This window comes from Triturus cristatus, chromosome 3_2 (assembly GCF_964204655.1).
Source record: "Triturus cristatus chromosome 3_2, aTriCri1.1, whole genome shotgun sequence".
Taxonomy (NCBI): domain Eukaryota; kingdom Metazoa; phylum Chordata; class Amphibia; order Caudata; family Salamandridae; genus Triturus; species Triturus cristatus.
The window spans coordinates 517,522,419-517,538,714 of NC_140584.1; the positions used below are offsets into that span (position 1 = coordinate 517,522,419).

The following is a 16,296-nucleotide window of genomic DNA, read 5'->3' on the forward strand; positions in this document are numbered from 1 at the left end:
CTACACCACTGATAGCTAGCTCACCTCCAGATGATATTGGAGCTTTCCATGAGCTTTTAAAGCGAGCTTCAAAAAGATTCAACCTTGCTATCCCTATAAAACAAACCGATTTTATGATTTTAAGAACCCTGCAACGGAATCAGTGAAATCTTTTCCCATTGTAGATTCAATTGGGATGAATGTCTGAAGCTAATAAAAGATATCCAGTGACTGTGGTGGGGTCATTCATCACCTCAATAAAAAAATACAAGGCCCCAGGAGACTCACTGACATGTCTAATCGGACATCCATGCCCAGACTCAGTGATAATGCAGGCGGTTCAAAGAAGATCAAAGAACCCTACTACTCCATGTTCTCCTACACCAAATAAAGAGGGAAAATTCTTAGATAACATAGGTAAAAGATTTACAGTGGCCACAACCATCAGAGCCTCGAATGCGCTTGCCATTTTTGGAAGGTATGTTAGACAAATGTTGCCAGATATTGCAGCCTGAGGACAAAAGGAAAGAAGCTGTAGAAAGTTTGCAGGAAGGCAAACAAGCCTCATCAGAAATCATAGACATGACAATTAATTTAGACTCTACAGCTTTCTAACAAATGGCTGATGCATCGGTCCTCTGCCTAAAGGTTGTCTGAAGGCAGCCCCTTTCAGGTCAGAGGTGCAAGCGAAATTCCTAAATATGCCATTTGTTGGAGAAAATCTCTTTGGCAAACATGTGCATGTCACCCTGCAAGCCATCAAAACAGATACAGACACAGCACGTTCTGTGGGGGCCTTACAACAATGATATTTTCAAACCTTATGTGGAAACAGAGAAAGAAGGCAGTTTTCATATAGGAGAGGTCCCAAATGATATGGGTATCAGCCCCACTCTGAATTACAGCGATGTTACTGCTAACCATGCGCACAGCAACAATTTTACAGAAAAGCATCTGTTGCATCTTACTGAAAACAGTATACTCGTAAAATGCCCACACCCAAAGGAAAGGGTCACAAAACATCAAGGAGTCAGTGATAACTTTCAGGCACTAGTCACCTTTCCTTTCCTGCCTCTGCAAGGGCGCGCAGAATTAGCCTGGAATTTGTTTAAACACCTCTTTTAAATACTCCTCAGAGGTCGCATCAGCATCCAAGTCTGTTAAAGCAGGAAATCTTTTCTCTCATTTTAAAGGGAGCAATAGATGAGGGCCCATTGATCCACTACAACAACTGTTACTATTAAAACTCTTTTCTCGTCAAGAAGACAATGGAAAAATAGAGGCGAGTGATGTATTTACGACTTTTTAGCAAATTCTTAAAGAAACAATCTTTCAGAATGCTTTCCTTCCAAGAGACTCTGCAGCTACTGAACCTGGGATATGTCATGATGCTGCTGTCTCTCCTTGATCTTTACTCTCACATCCCAATACATGTAAAATTTGAAAGTATCTGCGGTGCGAGATGGCGGTGTCCCATTACCAGTTCAAGGTTCTTCCCTTTGGTTTATGTTCTGTTCACCAAATGCATGGCAACAGAAGCAGCATTGCTAAGGAGAAAAGGTCATCAGGTTGTTCTGCATTTAAACAACTAGCTTGTCAAAGACATGTTGTTAAAAATGTATAAAAAAATGTCTGCTAGAGCCTGTCTATAAGTCTTTAAAAATCTAGGTCTCAAATTAAACAAAGATAATTCCTCTCTAATATCATGCAGATTGAGTATTTTTCTGGGGACAGTCTTGAATACAGATCTAAGGAAACTTTTCTCAACAAAAAAAAGAATTCAACGCCTAATAAGTTTAGTTTTGTTCCTTTCAAAAAGAAAGTTCCTTTTTGTTCAGAAGTACAAGTCAATGTTGGAATTGTCATCTTGCATACCGTTTATTCCAAACTGCTGACTTCAAATGAGACTGCTGCAGGAGCAACATGGTGCTCAATGGATACTAACTCAAGGGATATTCAAGGGCACAGTCCACATTACTCCAAAAATTAAACATGCTATGGCCTTGATGAAAGAAAAAGGACCATATCTCTCAGGCCTCTTTTGTTTACTACCATCCTCAGTTTGTAATGACAACAGATGTTTCTCTAGAGGTTTGGGGAGCGCATTTACAAGACTTCGAAATCTATGGCAAGTGTACGCCTCAGGAAACACAGATACACATAAACTTTCTGGAGTTGAGAGCAGTTTTTCTGAGCATCCTATCCTTATTCCCCAGGATAAGGAAATCTGTAGTTTTAGTCCGTACAGACAACACCACTACCATGTTCTATCTAAACAAACATGGTCAGACAAGATCGGAACTCCTGTCTGTAGAAGATCTGGAGGTGGATTCTTCTTCTCAAGATTACCTTATGTGTAGAATATGTTCCAGGGACAGAAAATAAATGTGCAGATTCTCTCAGCAGAACGTCCAGAGACTGCCACAAGTGGGAGCTGAACTAACAGCAGCTACTGAACATCTTCCGCAAATGAGGAACTCAAAATCTGGACTTGTTTGCAACAGATCAAAACAGAAAGATCTTATTCTTCGCAAGCAGATATCCACAAAAACACTCATGGGGGAAACACGTTTCACATTGCCTCGACAGGAATAGTCAACTGCGCCTTCCCTCCTTTTTCTCTGATCCACAGAGTACTTCAAAAGATGAAAATATAACCCTGCAGGGTAATCCTAATAGCCCAGGGTTGGCCAAGGCAATATTGGTGCACGGAGTTCCTATTGGAATGTCAACACATTCCTTTCAGGCTAGTGAACCAATTGTCTCAAAACTTTCTTCAAAAACCTATCTAATGCAGCTGTGAAAGCTCTACATACTTTGGATTTGAGGAGAAGTTTAAAGTTTTATATTGAATGGACTGAAAACGTCAGAAAATCAGATCAGCTCTGGATATCCTTCGCTCCTCCTAGAAAAGGCAATGCTCTATCGAGGAATAGCATAGCTTGCTGAGTTTCTCAGACCATCTGGTATTGTCATAAAAAAGCTGGGCGACCATTGCTTGATAATGTGAAAGCACACACTATCAAAACCGTAGCCACTTCTACTGTTTACAGGGGTCTCGCCACCAGACATTTTGCGGGGTGGCAATTTGGTCTAACGTAACGTTTACCAAGAATTACTGTCTAGATTCAGCATCAAAAGCAGATGCAGCAGTGAGGCAAGCCATTCTGCATCATCTTTTCAAATGAGGTGAGGTTTTTATGTATATGCCAACAGATGTTTTTCTTTTCTATTATATGTATATGTTTTGACATAGCTTTATTTCATATGTTCAGTTGTATCATGACCTTAAAGTATTCTGTGCCGTCGACAATACCCTTCATCACACCTTCAGGTATTACAGCATGCTACTCTGATTCAAACATGTGAACCAATGAAAGATTTACATGTGGAAAAAAACCACAAGTTACTTACCTGTACACTGGTGGTTCTTCAGTGTTGTCATATTTTCATAGATTCACATGTGACCCTCCCCCCTCACCATTGGATGTCATCACTCCCTTTTATCACACTCTCTGAGGTATGGTGACCCTTAATAGGGCTTCAGGGCTGCTCTCTGATTTGTTGAGCTTTTGTATTTCCAAAAGAATGTGAATTGGTTTACAATGTCACTGGGTTTCTTATTGTTTTCAATGAACTGCTTATAAATATTACGTGGGACTCTCACCATGATGACGGAAAAGATTCAAGCATGTGATCTATGAAAAATGTCAGTTCTGGAAAACCACAATATACAGGTAAATAACTTTTTTCCCATCTATTTCCCTAACAATATTATGGCACTTGCTATTGTAGATTTGATGCTGTTGCTGGTCAGTATTTTGTCTGTGTTATTGTGACCCTCCCAGCACAATACTAGCTATAATATGATAACCAACTCCAGCGTGCAATTTTATGTGAAGAGCTATTTTCCTTTCCATTGCCATGGTTTTGACGCACTTTTTCTATACCAGAGCACTGTTTCAAGTATTTTCATTTCACAGCTGCGCTGCTTGTGTAAATCACCTAGAGACTGTTTTTTTATATATAGCTAAAGTAATTGTTGTATTATAGATACAAGCTTTGCAGCTATTTCATGGATTAGTCATTGGTGTAGTGACTAACTCGTTGTTCGTGTAATTCATCTGCTTTGAAAACTATTTTTTGGCAGTGCTGGCCTGTTGTTCGCGTACCAGATCTGATCAGGGAAATTAAATATAGATTTTGAAAGCCGTGTGCCGCTTTAGCCGTAAAACATGAACATCTTTTGAGAATAATGATTCAGGAGTCTGGAGCCAAAGATTTCTGGCTTTTTTCCTTTGTTGGCCTAGATATATTGCATCTTACTCTGGCATCTCATTTAATTTATTTTCAATGATTTCTTGTGATGAGAAAAACAAGGTCCTTTACGAATTCCTACTGTTGCATGTTGATGTGAGGGACAAACACCAAAATTGGTGAATCTGCTCCCAGTGTCCTCTAGCCCTGGTTGTGTCAGAACGTTTCTTACAAACCAGCACGTTTTCATTATTCTCTCTTGTACCATACGTGGGACCAGGGTACTCTACTCAAAATACGGAAAATGCAACCCGAATATATGCAACATTTTACTCTGGGGTCCGGTTCTCTAACCGTAAGGATGCCTGCCTCGAGATGTAAAAACATTCCACACTCATTCCTACTGGTGCTTTGTGTGAACCCAACTGCCAGACTTGTTGCCAGTGATATCTGGTCACAGGTATCAGGTGGCAATGTGAAAATTCAGTGGAGTATCTGAGAGGCTCATCGGGAGGTGGCAAAGCTGGGTCAGCTTAAAGTGCCATTGGAGCCAGTGACTTCAGCTCCTTTTTACCTTGCCTCACAGTTGAAGGGTCCGTGTTTACTGAGTTTTTTTTCTCCTACTTTGTCCATTTGGGTTATTTCCATGTCTTGGCTAAAGTCTTGATGGAAATGTCTCAGGCAGTTGTCTGTGACTGACCACATTCAATTGTTCATTTCTTTTTTATTTTATATTTACAGAAAACACTGATCTGGGCCATTAATTCATAGGAACCTCCCTATATTTTGACTAAAGAGGCACTTTCATTGAATTTTAATTCTACCACAAGGTGGTTCAAGGCTGCTATCAGAGAATCCTATTTACCAGTTTGTTTTTCTTACAATCTTTGATAATCTGAACTGCTGCCTGCTGGACAAATGTAAAGTGTCCTTGTCCCGTAAAATAAGTGCAGTGGTGTCCATTGGCAACACTGGCTCAAGTTAAGTTCTGTCCACATTACCAGTCCCGTCAAGTGGCACACATTGCAGGTTAAACTAACGCATCCAAATTAATAACTAATCACTGGTTCGGTATATCGCTCTGCAAGGTGGTATTTCAGCATACTGTCTTCGTAGCATCTGAATGGTGCCCCCAGCAGTTGCCATGGACACAGCTGTTATGACACAGCCTGCCTTGGTCCTGAGTCTGTTTTCATCACCTGATCGCAAGGCAGCCCCGTTGTTAAATCCAGAAAGAAGACTAGATGTACAATTTGGGAGATGGTTTATTTGATTGCAGCACAGTACCCTGGTACAGCTCCAACTGCCAAAATAGAAAATCAATGTTAGAACTAAATTACATCATACAATGACATAGGCAAAGAAAGCTAGACAGCTGCAGCTCTAAAAAACCTTTTCCCTAAACAAGAAAACAAATACAATTCAATGAAACTATATACAAAAGTAAAATAAAGAAAAACTGAAAAGAGAAAGACAAAAGACAAAGAGGAAAATACAGATCACACAAAATCAGCAAATCTGGTAGGACAACGTCTTAGACGTGTTCCCAACTTAACTCTGGAAGCTACAGAATCTTCAGCAAGAGAATCACAAAAGATTTCTCCATCAGATGCATTTGTATGCATAAAAGAGTCACTTTGTGCCAATTCAGCATTTTAACACCCCGACCTTTAGAAATTCTATCCCCACCGATAGCACCAACTAGATCAAGATCATCTTTGTTGATTTTTTCAGAAGTATGTACAGATTTCATCCATCTTTCAGATTGCTCCTACGCTTTGGCTGTAGAAATCACATCTTGCAAATTAGGAGCCCCCATGACCCACAATTGTTCTTGAACCTTCCTACTTTTCAAATGTACTATGATCTGATCCCTTATAATCTGATCTGTAATCCCTCCAAAATTACAATGCAAAGATAGACCCCTTAAAGCAGTAAGAAAATCATCAAAGCTTTCCTCCCTTATGGTACCACCCAAGTATGTTCAGACCCTTCCTTGCTACGTACACCTTCCCAAAAATGACTTGGGCTTTGAACTTCATGTGACATTCAAATTTATCCCATAAGCTCACTCTTCCTGCTATCATATTTTACCAGATTTCTGTTTGGCGGGTGCAACCTTCTCTCGCCCCATGTTCATTGGAACAATTTATCGGTGACCATCGTCATTCTTGTCCATCAACAGATTAAGCACTTTTTAATCGATCACAATATTCTCATATGGGTCTACACAATTGGTCTCTCCACCCTGGACTACCATCTTCACTAGATTCTCTGGTGTTCATATCACTGTGAATAGGCAATAAACATGAAGAGTTGAGCAGTGACTGTTCTAAGTCCCACTCACAGCTGTGAATGCACAACATGCACTAAGTAAATAACGTGTGTATAACTGTTAAGACGAAATATACAAAATAAACAGGTGTGCAAATCACTGTAAGAAAAGAGAAAACAGTCCCTCAAACTTGATTGTGGCTTGGGAATAATCGATGTGTAGGATGACACATTTGCCTGAGCAGTCAACATATAAGTGGTGTGGACATCACCAAAAGGCATATGCCGACAACTTCCGATGGAAGAACTACTTCAATTTCCTGATACAAACACCCAAATTAAGGCTAATATAATTGTGTTGCACGTAGCAAGCAGAGCATGGAAACAAACCTAACGTCCATCCATAAGCGGCAATGACATAGATAGCATAATCATGTGCGTTCCACGTTGCCATGTTGAGTAGAATTGAGCCCAACCTTCGCCTGAAGTGACACCAAAACACCACAATGATGTGGATAGCGTGCAATCACACGCTCCACAGCGTGCTATGCCTTTTTGACGCAATAGTGAGCCCAATTTCCAACTGAAATGGCACCAAAACAACACAGTGATGTTGATAGAGTGCAAGCACACGTTCCACTGTGTGGTATGCATTTCAATGATGCAACGCAACGTGAACACCAACATTTCAGAAAAGGGACCGCAGAACACCTTGTCACAATTCTTTCACCCTACCAGCTGGACACGGATGTCCATCTTGTGAAGAAAATGGCATCGCACCGCTGCTTCCACAATGTTGTGACAAGAAGGTTGAAGTTGTCTCCTTATCCTCCTAGTACCTTTGATGCTGCAGCCAGGGTACAAACTGCTGGTCGCTAGTGCCTAATCTCCAATGAGAGGATGCTGTCTACATGAAGTACATTTGTTTTTTTAAGCATCCATGTATGTGACTGTTGGACTTGGCCCTTTTTGCTGGGTCATCCCTGAACTTTTTGCCTTTCTCCTAGCCTTTTTTCTGACATGGTGTTGGTGGTTTTAGGACTCTGGGCACTTTAGCACTGCTGTTCAGTGTAAAGTGCGTGTGCTCTCTGTGGTAAATATGGTAAGATTGGTCTAAACCTGCCTGGCCTATTTAATTTACCTGTCAGTCCCTTGTAAAGTGGTATCTCCTATACCCAGAGCTGGTAAATTAAATGCTACTGGTGGGCTTGCAGCACTGATTGCGCCACCCACCAAAGTAGCCTTTCAAACCTATCTCAGGCCTCTGCCATTGCAGGGCCTGTGCGTGCAGTGTTACTGCCGCTGTGACTTGGCACCTAAAGTGTGTGCCATGTCTATGACCCCCCCTTTTACTGCATGCCAGTCACCCCTAAGGTAGGCCCTAGCTAGCCCTATGGGCAGGGTGAATTGTAGGTAAAAGATAGGACATGTACGTTAAGTGTGTGCATGTCCTGGTAGTGACAAACAGCCATTTTGGTTTCTCGCTACTGTGGGGCTGCCCTCCCATAGGAATGCATTGGGATCCCCTGATAAGTGTTTCAGTGGTAATTCCTGATATGGGAGGCGCAGCGTGGTCAAGTTTGGTATGTTTGGAATAGTGATAATAAATGCTACACAATGGTGTGCGCAGATTTATTATAACTATTTTAGAAATGCCACTTTTAGAAGTTGGCATTTCTGTGTGCTATGTGTCTGCCTGCCTAAAGTGAATTGTATGTCTGGCTTGTGAGTGACAGGGCTAGGAGGTGTGTGTGGCTCCAGGAGGGGCAGGGTGAGTCAGCACTAGGCTGAATGGGACATCTGCATAGGGAATAGTGGGAGGAGTAATCCCCTGAATAGATCTGTGCCTAGCCTGGACAATGCTGTCTCCGCCCCTGCGGTGTGTCTGTTCACCTAGTCCCCACCTGACAAAGGGGAAGAGGAGCTTGGAAAACAAAGTGCTCCAAATCCCCCCTGAACCAGTTGCATCTGGTTCCCCCAAACCCTACACTGCAGTCAAAGGAATGCCTAATATAAAAATAGGCGCTGTGACCCCATGAGTCTGTTCTGTACTTGTGCTTACTTGGAGGGGACCCTCTGCCAGCAGGAACCACTGTGGGACCCAGCTACTGTCTCCTGGGGGTCCCTGCATGCTGGCCTGCCTGGCTGTGCAGTGGTCTCCCCAGCACCAAGGACTCTTTATTTCTGCCTGCTTTTTAGCACCTTGCGAGCGCAATATTTTGACTATCTGGGGAAAAGGTGCGTGGGGGCCTTGCAGCGCTGAGCTGCGTCCTCTACAGAGGGAATCCCGACGTGGTTATTCCCTTGCATCGCGTAAGGAGAGCGGGAGCCTACCCCGCTTTGTACGTCTTTGGAACGGGTGCCCACCCCGCGTTTCTGCACCTGAGGAGGGCGTATGCCCACCCCTCACTGTCGCTTATTTGGCAGGTGCCCACCCCGCTTGTGTGTGTTGTAGGCAGGCTGGATCCCACCCCGCACTGCGCCATAAGAGGGAATCCCCACCATGGCCGGGGAGCACCAACAGCGGAAGACAGGCGCCTGCACCTCTCTGTGGGCAGGGCCTGCTACGGCAGCGGGACGGAGCCTCGCAGGCTCTATTTCTGCCTCCCCCTGCCTTGGGGAAGCCATCCGGAGGCTTGCGGGCTCCGCATCGAAGGCCCAGGTAAAGTGAGGAGAGGCTCGGTGGGGGCCCTTCGTCGTAGCCCAGAGACGACCGCAGGGACTGCCCGTGGCTTCCGCAGGAGACCAGAGTCAATTTGGAGAGGTCCGGTGGGAGACCGAAGGAGTTCCCCCCCGCAGCCCCGGTGATTGGGGCTTCTTCATTATTTAAGGTCCCTGAGGCACTACAAGTGCCAGTCTTTGTTTTTTGTTTTTTTATGGCTGCACCTCAATCACGGGCAGCTGCATCTTGGGGGCATTTCTCGGCACTCGGCTGATAGTGCCAGTCAAGGCACAGTGCCTAAGCGGGCCCGCCATTGCGGGCCGCTCCAACGTTGGCGGCATTTGTTTTGCAAAGTCCCGGAGTGGGGCTTCACAAGGGCACAGTAGTGCCGATCGGGGCACATTGTCGGTGCCCATTGGGCTACATTTATTAGGAGAGCCCCAGAGCAGGGCCCCTGAGGCCAGCGCCGTTTTTCCAGTGCCCTCATCCTTGCCTGCACAGCTGCACCGCAGTTAGCGGCAGCTGCACCGTTTAGGCCATTTGCTGACAAAGTCCCAGTGGGGACCCAGGAGGTACAGTAGTGCCAGCGCTTTGTGCACTTTGGCTTTTGCTGCTGAGGCAGCCTGGGGGGCCCTTTGCGAAGTCCCTCTCAGAGCCCTTACTTTGCTGGATTTAGGGCATTGGAGCCCTAGAGAAGGCCAGTTGTCCTGGGGGTCAGTTTTATGTGGTAGGGCGCAAGGCCATAACGTGATGCCTATGGCATAATGTGATTTATGTGACATGATTTATACGCTCTGATTTATGCCTAATGTGATTTCTGCTTATGAGGTGATTGCATAATGTGTTTATGCTTAGGGGGTTTGGGCCTAATGTGTTTTATGCCTGACGTAATAATGCTGAGGTCATTATCGTACCAGTAGCTACTGGTTGTGTTTTGCAGTTACTTACCTGTTCTGATGGTTCTGATCATAACCCGATTGGCCTGGTCCTGTATATAATCCTTTGTGAACATTGCCCATGCCAGTTGGCACAGTGTAAATGTGCGATTATGTTTCTAATGTGTTTATGATAATACAAGGCTATTTTTTATATACCTTGTGTGGAGTTTCTTTTGTAGTGTGCCTAGTGTGTTGCTACTGTGTGTGTGTGTGTTGCTCAAACACTTTACACATTGCCTCTGGTGTAAGCCTGACTGCTCGTGCCAAGCTACCAAGGGGATGAGCAGGGGTTATCTTCAGCGTGTAACTCCCTTGCCCTGACTAGAGTTGTGGTTTCTGCCTGTCCTTGGCGCAAGCCTTAGCCAACCAGAAATCCCATTTCTAACATTGGTTGTCAGCGGTGAGGATAGGACTTGCGTTTGCGCAGTACCACAGCAACAAATGGTTGCACTACAAACTCTGAATTGAGATAATCACGTGTTTGGGGATTATTTTTCCTGAGTTTTATTTTTCTCCTAAAAGTGTCATTTCTGAATTGTGTACTCTTGCTTCGGCTCAGACGCCTAGGCCACTTGTGTTGCACCTGTGTATTAAGTGCCTTGCCAAAATGGAATCTACCTTTAACTTCCATGATATGTTGAACTACAGTCTAGAGGAGCTAAGGGGGTACTGTGATCAGAGAGCCTTAGAAGTAAGTGGAGAGGGCACTCGTGGAAACCTCGGGTGTGGCCTGATACGCTGGCAACCGGATAGGTGGAGACAGGAACATAGACCAGGTCGCACTCCAAGAGGGTGGTGAGTCTGAGGGTGGCCCTGAAGAGTCTGAAAGAGAGGAAGAAAATGACAGGGCAGGGACGCCAGTAGATAATGGGGACCCCATAGATAGGGAATTCCTTGCTGGGTCCAGTGTCGGGGGCAGTGCCCATTCCCTTTTCCTGTCCCCAGAGGAGAGGGTGGCTAGGAAGGAAGAAAGGGAGCGTCAGCTGGCTTTGGACGAGCTCCAGTCGGAGTATGCCACAGAGATAGTGCGGCTGGGGTGGGAGGAGAAAAAGTCCTTGTTGGCTCAGGAGCTGAGGCTCAAGGAGTTGGCCCATGAGTTGAGCCTCAAGGCATTGGGCCTTGAGGAGCAAAAGCTAGAGACCGAAAGGGTCTTAGCTCAGGAGAGGATGGCTGAGGCAGAGAGGGCCTTCGCCAGAGAGAAACTAGCTCTGGAGGGTAGATTGTCCCATGAGAGTAGTTTTAGTTGTCTGGATTCACCAGTGAGGGTGGGGTCCAGTGCAGGAAGTCCCACTCCCAGATCCCAGAGGGGGGTACCTAGTTCCCAGGAGGAGGGTGTCACACCTGAAGGGTATAGGTTGAGGTTCAGGGGCAGTAAGAAACTGTCTCACCAGTCTTGGGGGAAATTTGTGGATGAATGTTGTGATGCACTGGAAGGATGGGTGATGAGTACCACGGCAAATGATTTTCAAGGGCTGTTCAATCTGGTTGTCAGAGAGCACATGTTCAGAAATTGTTTTCCGGGGTAACGCTAGCACCTGTTAGAGTGTGAGTTCCTGATCCCTGGGAGCATGCACGGGAGGCAGACCTCTGGGTGTGTGCCGGAGGGTCTGAAGAGGCATTGGGGAGTGATCCCAAAAGAAGTGGCTCAGCTATCTTCCAGACCTGTGTGGGGGAAGAGGTTCAGAGTAGCCCAGCTAGGTCCCAGTGTAGTGGGAAGGGTGTAGGGGCTCACGTCCTGTCTCAGTGGAGAAGGAGTGAGCGTGGGACTGTGTGTCCCAAGGTGCCCGAAACCCAGTCTCAGGGCCTGGAGGGTTCCCTAAGGGAACACCAGGTTTGGAGCCTAGGCTGTACTGGTAGACCATTTGAGGGGGAGCGCCTAGTGTCAGGAGAACCTGGAACGTCTGTAAATGGAGCTCCAATGGTTCTGGTGTCTGGCGGTGCTGCTCCAGTTGGGAGGGTGCAGAAGTCCAGATTGATGGGTGAGAGGGGGATGTGTTCCCCAGTGGGAGAACCAGTGGGTCAGGGACCAGCCAGAAGGGCTGAGTCTCCTAGAAGTGACCATGGTGACACCACTCCTGTCCTGGGGGATCGTCGCGCACTGTCAGATGGACAGGGGTCGGGAGATCTGCGCCAGGCAGACTGTCACACGACACATGAGTCACATGTTAACCTCGAGGGGGATACTGTGCGAGTCCCCAGAAGTCCTGGCGTGCCAGGCATGTGTTCAACCGCAGGGGTTGGTCCCTGGGTTGGGAGGCCAGGTTCAGGTCTTGCCTGACCTGGAGGGAAGGGCATCGGTAGGTGGTGTCCTGACCGGGGGTATACTGTGTGAGTCCCCAGAAGTCCTGGCGTGCCAGGCAAGTGCTCAGCCGAAGGGTTCAGCCCCAAGGTGGGGAGGACAGGTTCAGGATCTGCCTCACCGGGAGGGACATCTGTAACCAGTGTCCTGACCGGTTTAGCTTCCAGGGGTACCGCTCCTGTTGGGAGGGTGCAGAACTCTGGAAGGGGGTGCCGAGGGATGCAGTCCTCGCCTCTGACCCCAGTGGCAAGTGCCGGAAGATTTGTGCACAGGACACTTTACTTACTGTGATTGGAGATTGAGGTGCAGCATAAACAGTCCACCGTTGGAGTGTCCTCCTGTTTTTTTATCTAGCCACAGATTCCTTAACTTTGAATCCTCCCCAGGCGCCAGACTGGATCCGGAAAGTTTTTCAGCAGTACCTCGGTGCACCAGAGGGCACCGTTGTACGACTCAGTCAGTTCCTTCTTTTCCGTGCTGCAATGCGGACCCGGAATAGCTGTTCATTAGGCTGTTTTTGGGCCTACATTGATGCCCTTTTTGCATCAGGGAACAGTGTGCTTATGTCTTCAGGCTTTAAAACATGCGAGTCCTGTGCTCAACAGATGTCGGCTATAGACCCCCCATTACATCTACATGTGGTGCCTGGGGGAGCACCACAACTCTGAGGAGTGCGACGCCTGTAAGCGACTGAAGACAAAAGCCTTGCGAGAGAGGAGGATGATGCTTCTGATGGCACGATTCTCCTGCTCTTCTGAGCCCAAGGACTTCAGTCTCCTTGCTTCTCTGAGGTTCCTGCCCGGGGCTGGTCAAGGAGTCGTTCCTATGTCATGAAAATCCTATCGTAAGAGATCAAAGTCGCGGCAGCCTTCAGCCTCACCGCTTCGCAACGTAATCTCAGCTGCTTCCTCCCATTCCTTAGCGGAGTTTGTTGCACAAGGGTTGACTCCGCGCCTCCCTTCTTATTCTGGAGGCGGGCTACTATGGCCCAGATGCAGGCATACTACCATGCTCTACATGCTATTTTTGGGTCCATGCCTTTCCATGGAGCTCTTTTGGGCCCCAAGGAGGTAGAGGGTACTCTGACTGGGCCCATGCTGGTGGGTTCGCCATCTGTGCCAGTTGAGATCCCCGACTCTGTTTCTGAAGCCGTCACGGCGTCGCTGCACAGCACGGTGCGGCTTCCAGCTGTCACACCAGCTTCTTTGAACAAAGTTGTAGAAGTTGGAGTAGATACGCCGCCGCCCTGATATCGGTTGGCGCCGGAGACGCCGCTCTTAGATACTGCGGTTCCCGCATCTTCTACTTTGCAGTCCGGAGTCGGTGATGTCTCTGTTGCTGTATCCTCAGTGTTGCAAGGTTATTCAGGAGTTGGTGATGCCGGGGACGTTGACTGCTTGGTTGATCCTGTTCGCCTCCAATAGAGGTTCCTTAGGCTGCATTGGATGAGGACAGTAGTCTGCAACCATCCTCTGTTTCTGGCTCCCACAACCAAGTGTGTCTGCAAAGAGCAAAGACCTAGCCATGGCCCCACCAATAGAATCGGTGGTGCCCATAGCAGACTTAATGGTAAACTTCGCCATGTCACTGCCATCTTGCACAAACTGAAAGAGTTTAGTCCTGACCCCTTCAGGAAGGTAAGGAAGCGGATGGGCAACAGAGTCCCATAAAGAGTAAGAAGTTCACTCTGCCCAAGACACAGGACGTGTTTAACAACCTCAAGGCCGAACTAGCTAAAGAAAATACATTTTGGCCACACAAATCCAACCACCTGGATTTTCCACCCGGTGGAAGCAAGGGAGCAACATCTGGATCTGGTGAAGCCGTAGCAGCTTGCACCATGAGCCCCTTAGTGATAGGGTGTCGCGGAAGACAGACAGGGTAACCTGAGCAAGGCAATGGGGATGGGAAATGGTATCATCAACAGTAACCCCGGTCACTGGTCTCATCCACATTCCAAGTAAAATATCAAACAGACCCTCTATAGGGCAGTAAGGGTTCAATACTTGTCGCACCCTGATGAAGCAGATCCACTAAAGGATCGGATGACAAAGTTACGGAAGGCAGTTGTAATTGCAAGATACCAGCAGCTCTCTTCACAACCTCTGCATAAGCTGCACTAGCCTCAGTCACCATTTGGAGCAGAGAAAGACATTTTTTGGTACACCGTTTCCACAGCTGTTTTCTATAGAGGCTCCGCGTTGTGGTGCGGGAGATTTCACAGAAGAAACTGATGTCATGCGCGCCAGAGGGGTCTTATAACTCCACTGACATCAAATCCAAAGTCGACGTCAGCGCAGAGTGGTACGATGCCACCCCGCCTGCGTGCGGAGTCACTGCTAAAAAAAGTTCCGGATACAGTCTGGCGCCTGGGGAGGATTCAGAGTTTAGGACTCTGCAGCTAGACTATGTCTCTACCTGATAATGTATTACCGTAAGTTACTTGTTCATTGCTCTTCATTCCTTGGGTGAATTCCCTCTTAACCTGTGTGTTGCTTCTCATTCGTCCCACCTGAACCTCCCTCCCTTATTTCCCTGTCACTCGCTTTTGTAACTGAAGAAAGCACTGTCGTGATAAGTAGACCAGGTACCAGAGATGTAGTTAAGTAGATTTATTGTTCAAGTAAGATGGTACAGGGTGCCCCACTGGGAGCAGCATCCTGCTGCTCAGCCCCATTCAATCTAACTGCTCATTCTTCAAAACATGCACACACTCCCAACATTCCATGACATCATACTCATACAAGCTGAGCAGCCAGGACTAGGAAGTATAGGATGTAACACTCGCCACCCCCGCGCCTCCCTCTTGTTCTGTTCTCCCGCTCCTACATCTTTTTTCCAATATGTAGTTACTCCTTTTCCCTTCATGTGGCTCTTTGTTTTCCCTGTGTGTCACTGTTTATTCCTCTAGCAACTCCTTCCTACATCCCACTCCCCCCCCTTCCCCTGTCCATCACGCCTCCTTTTTCCCACCTGCCACTCCCTCCAGCGACTTTTTATCAGTGATGCTAATATGAAAGGCGAACTATAATGAAGGCTCCTTTGTCCCATTTGCAGTCCTAGTTTTCTTTCTAAGTGAATCGAAGGCCAGGTGGCAAGGAAACTTGTGCTATACAGGGGCGTAGCTTCAGGCGGGGTGTTTGGGGTCTTACACCCCCCTAATAAATGTTTTTTTCTGGTAAATAGTTGGGTGCAGGTGCTTCTCATACTCTTTCCCCCTCTGTTTTGAATGTCTTCAAAAATGTGGTTTATTCTACAAAATATTATTTTTTCTCTCACTTACTTCCCATACCAATCTGCATTTGTTTTCCTTTCCATTGCCCCTTTAGCCCCTCTCATGTACTCTGATTGTTGTATAATGGATTTTAACATTACATGCCAGCATGATTGTTGGAAAATATAAAGTTCGCACACCCCCAATCTGACTGTCAAAGCTATGCCCCTGGTTATTATAGTCCATGGACATATAAATAAGCTAAGAACTAGAACGAAGGTTCCCTTGCCTTCTGCCTTTATTTTCAGTTCTGTTTGTTTGTCATTTCTTATATTTGTCTGGCTTTAATGAGCTTACACTGTGTTTCCATGCAGTAGCACATTAAATGCAGACCTATGTTCCTTGATGCCCTTTTAACCTCTTCAGTGCCCATGACGAGGTAGTCTCGTCATGGAGCACGGTTGCGCTATGCCCATGACGAGACTATCTCGTCATGAACCCCACCCACTAGTGCAACGCCCGGCACAGGAGGGGGAAAGGGCGTGGCACTGAAGGGGTTAAAGTATCAATCACTGTATTTCTGGTGCTCCAACGAGTGCATCTTCTCCTTCCCACTCCTAAGAATTTTCTTTGATATCCTGAGAGTCCCAGGCACTTGGTGGAAGAGAGGCAA

At 46.6% G+C, this 16,296-nt stretch overlaps 1 protein-coding gene across 5 annotated transcripts in view; it reads left to right on the forward strand.

Moving 5' to 3' along the window:
* The window catches only part of BMAL1 (basic helix-loop-helix ARNT like 1), a 503,136-nt gene that overhangs the window by 144,138 nt on the left and 342,702 nt on the right, over window positions 1-16,296 (forward strand). The gene's annotated exons all lie outside the window — the stretch shown is intronic.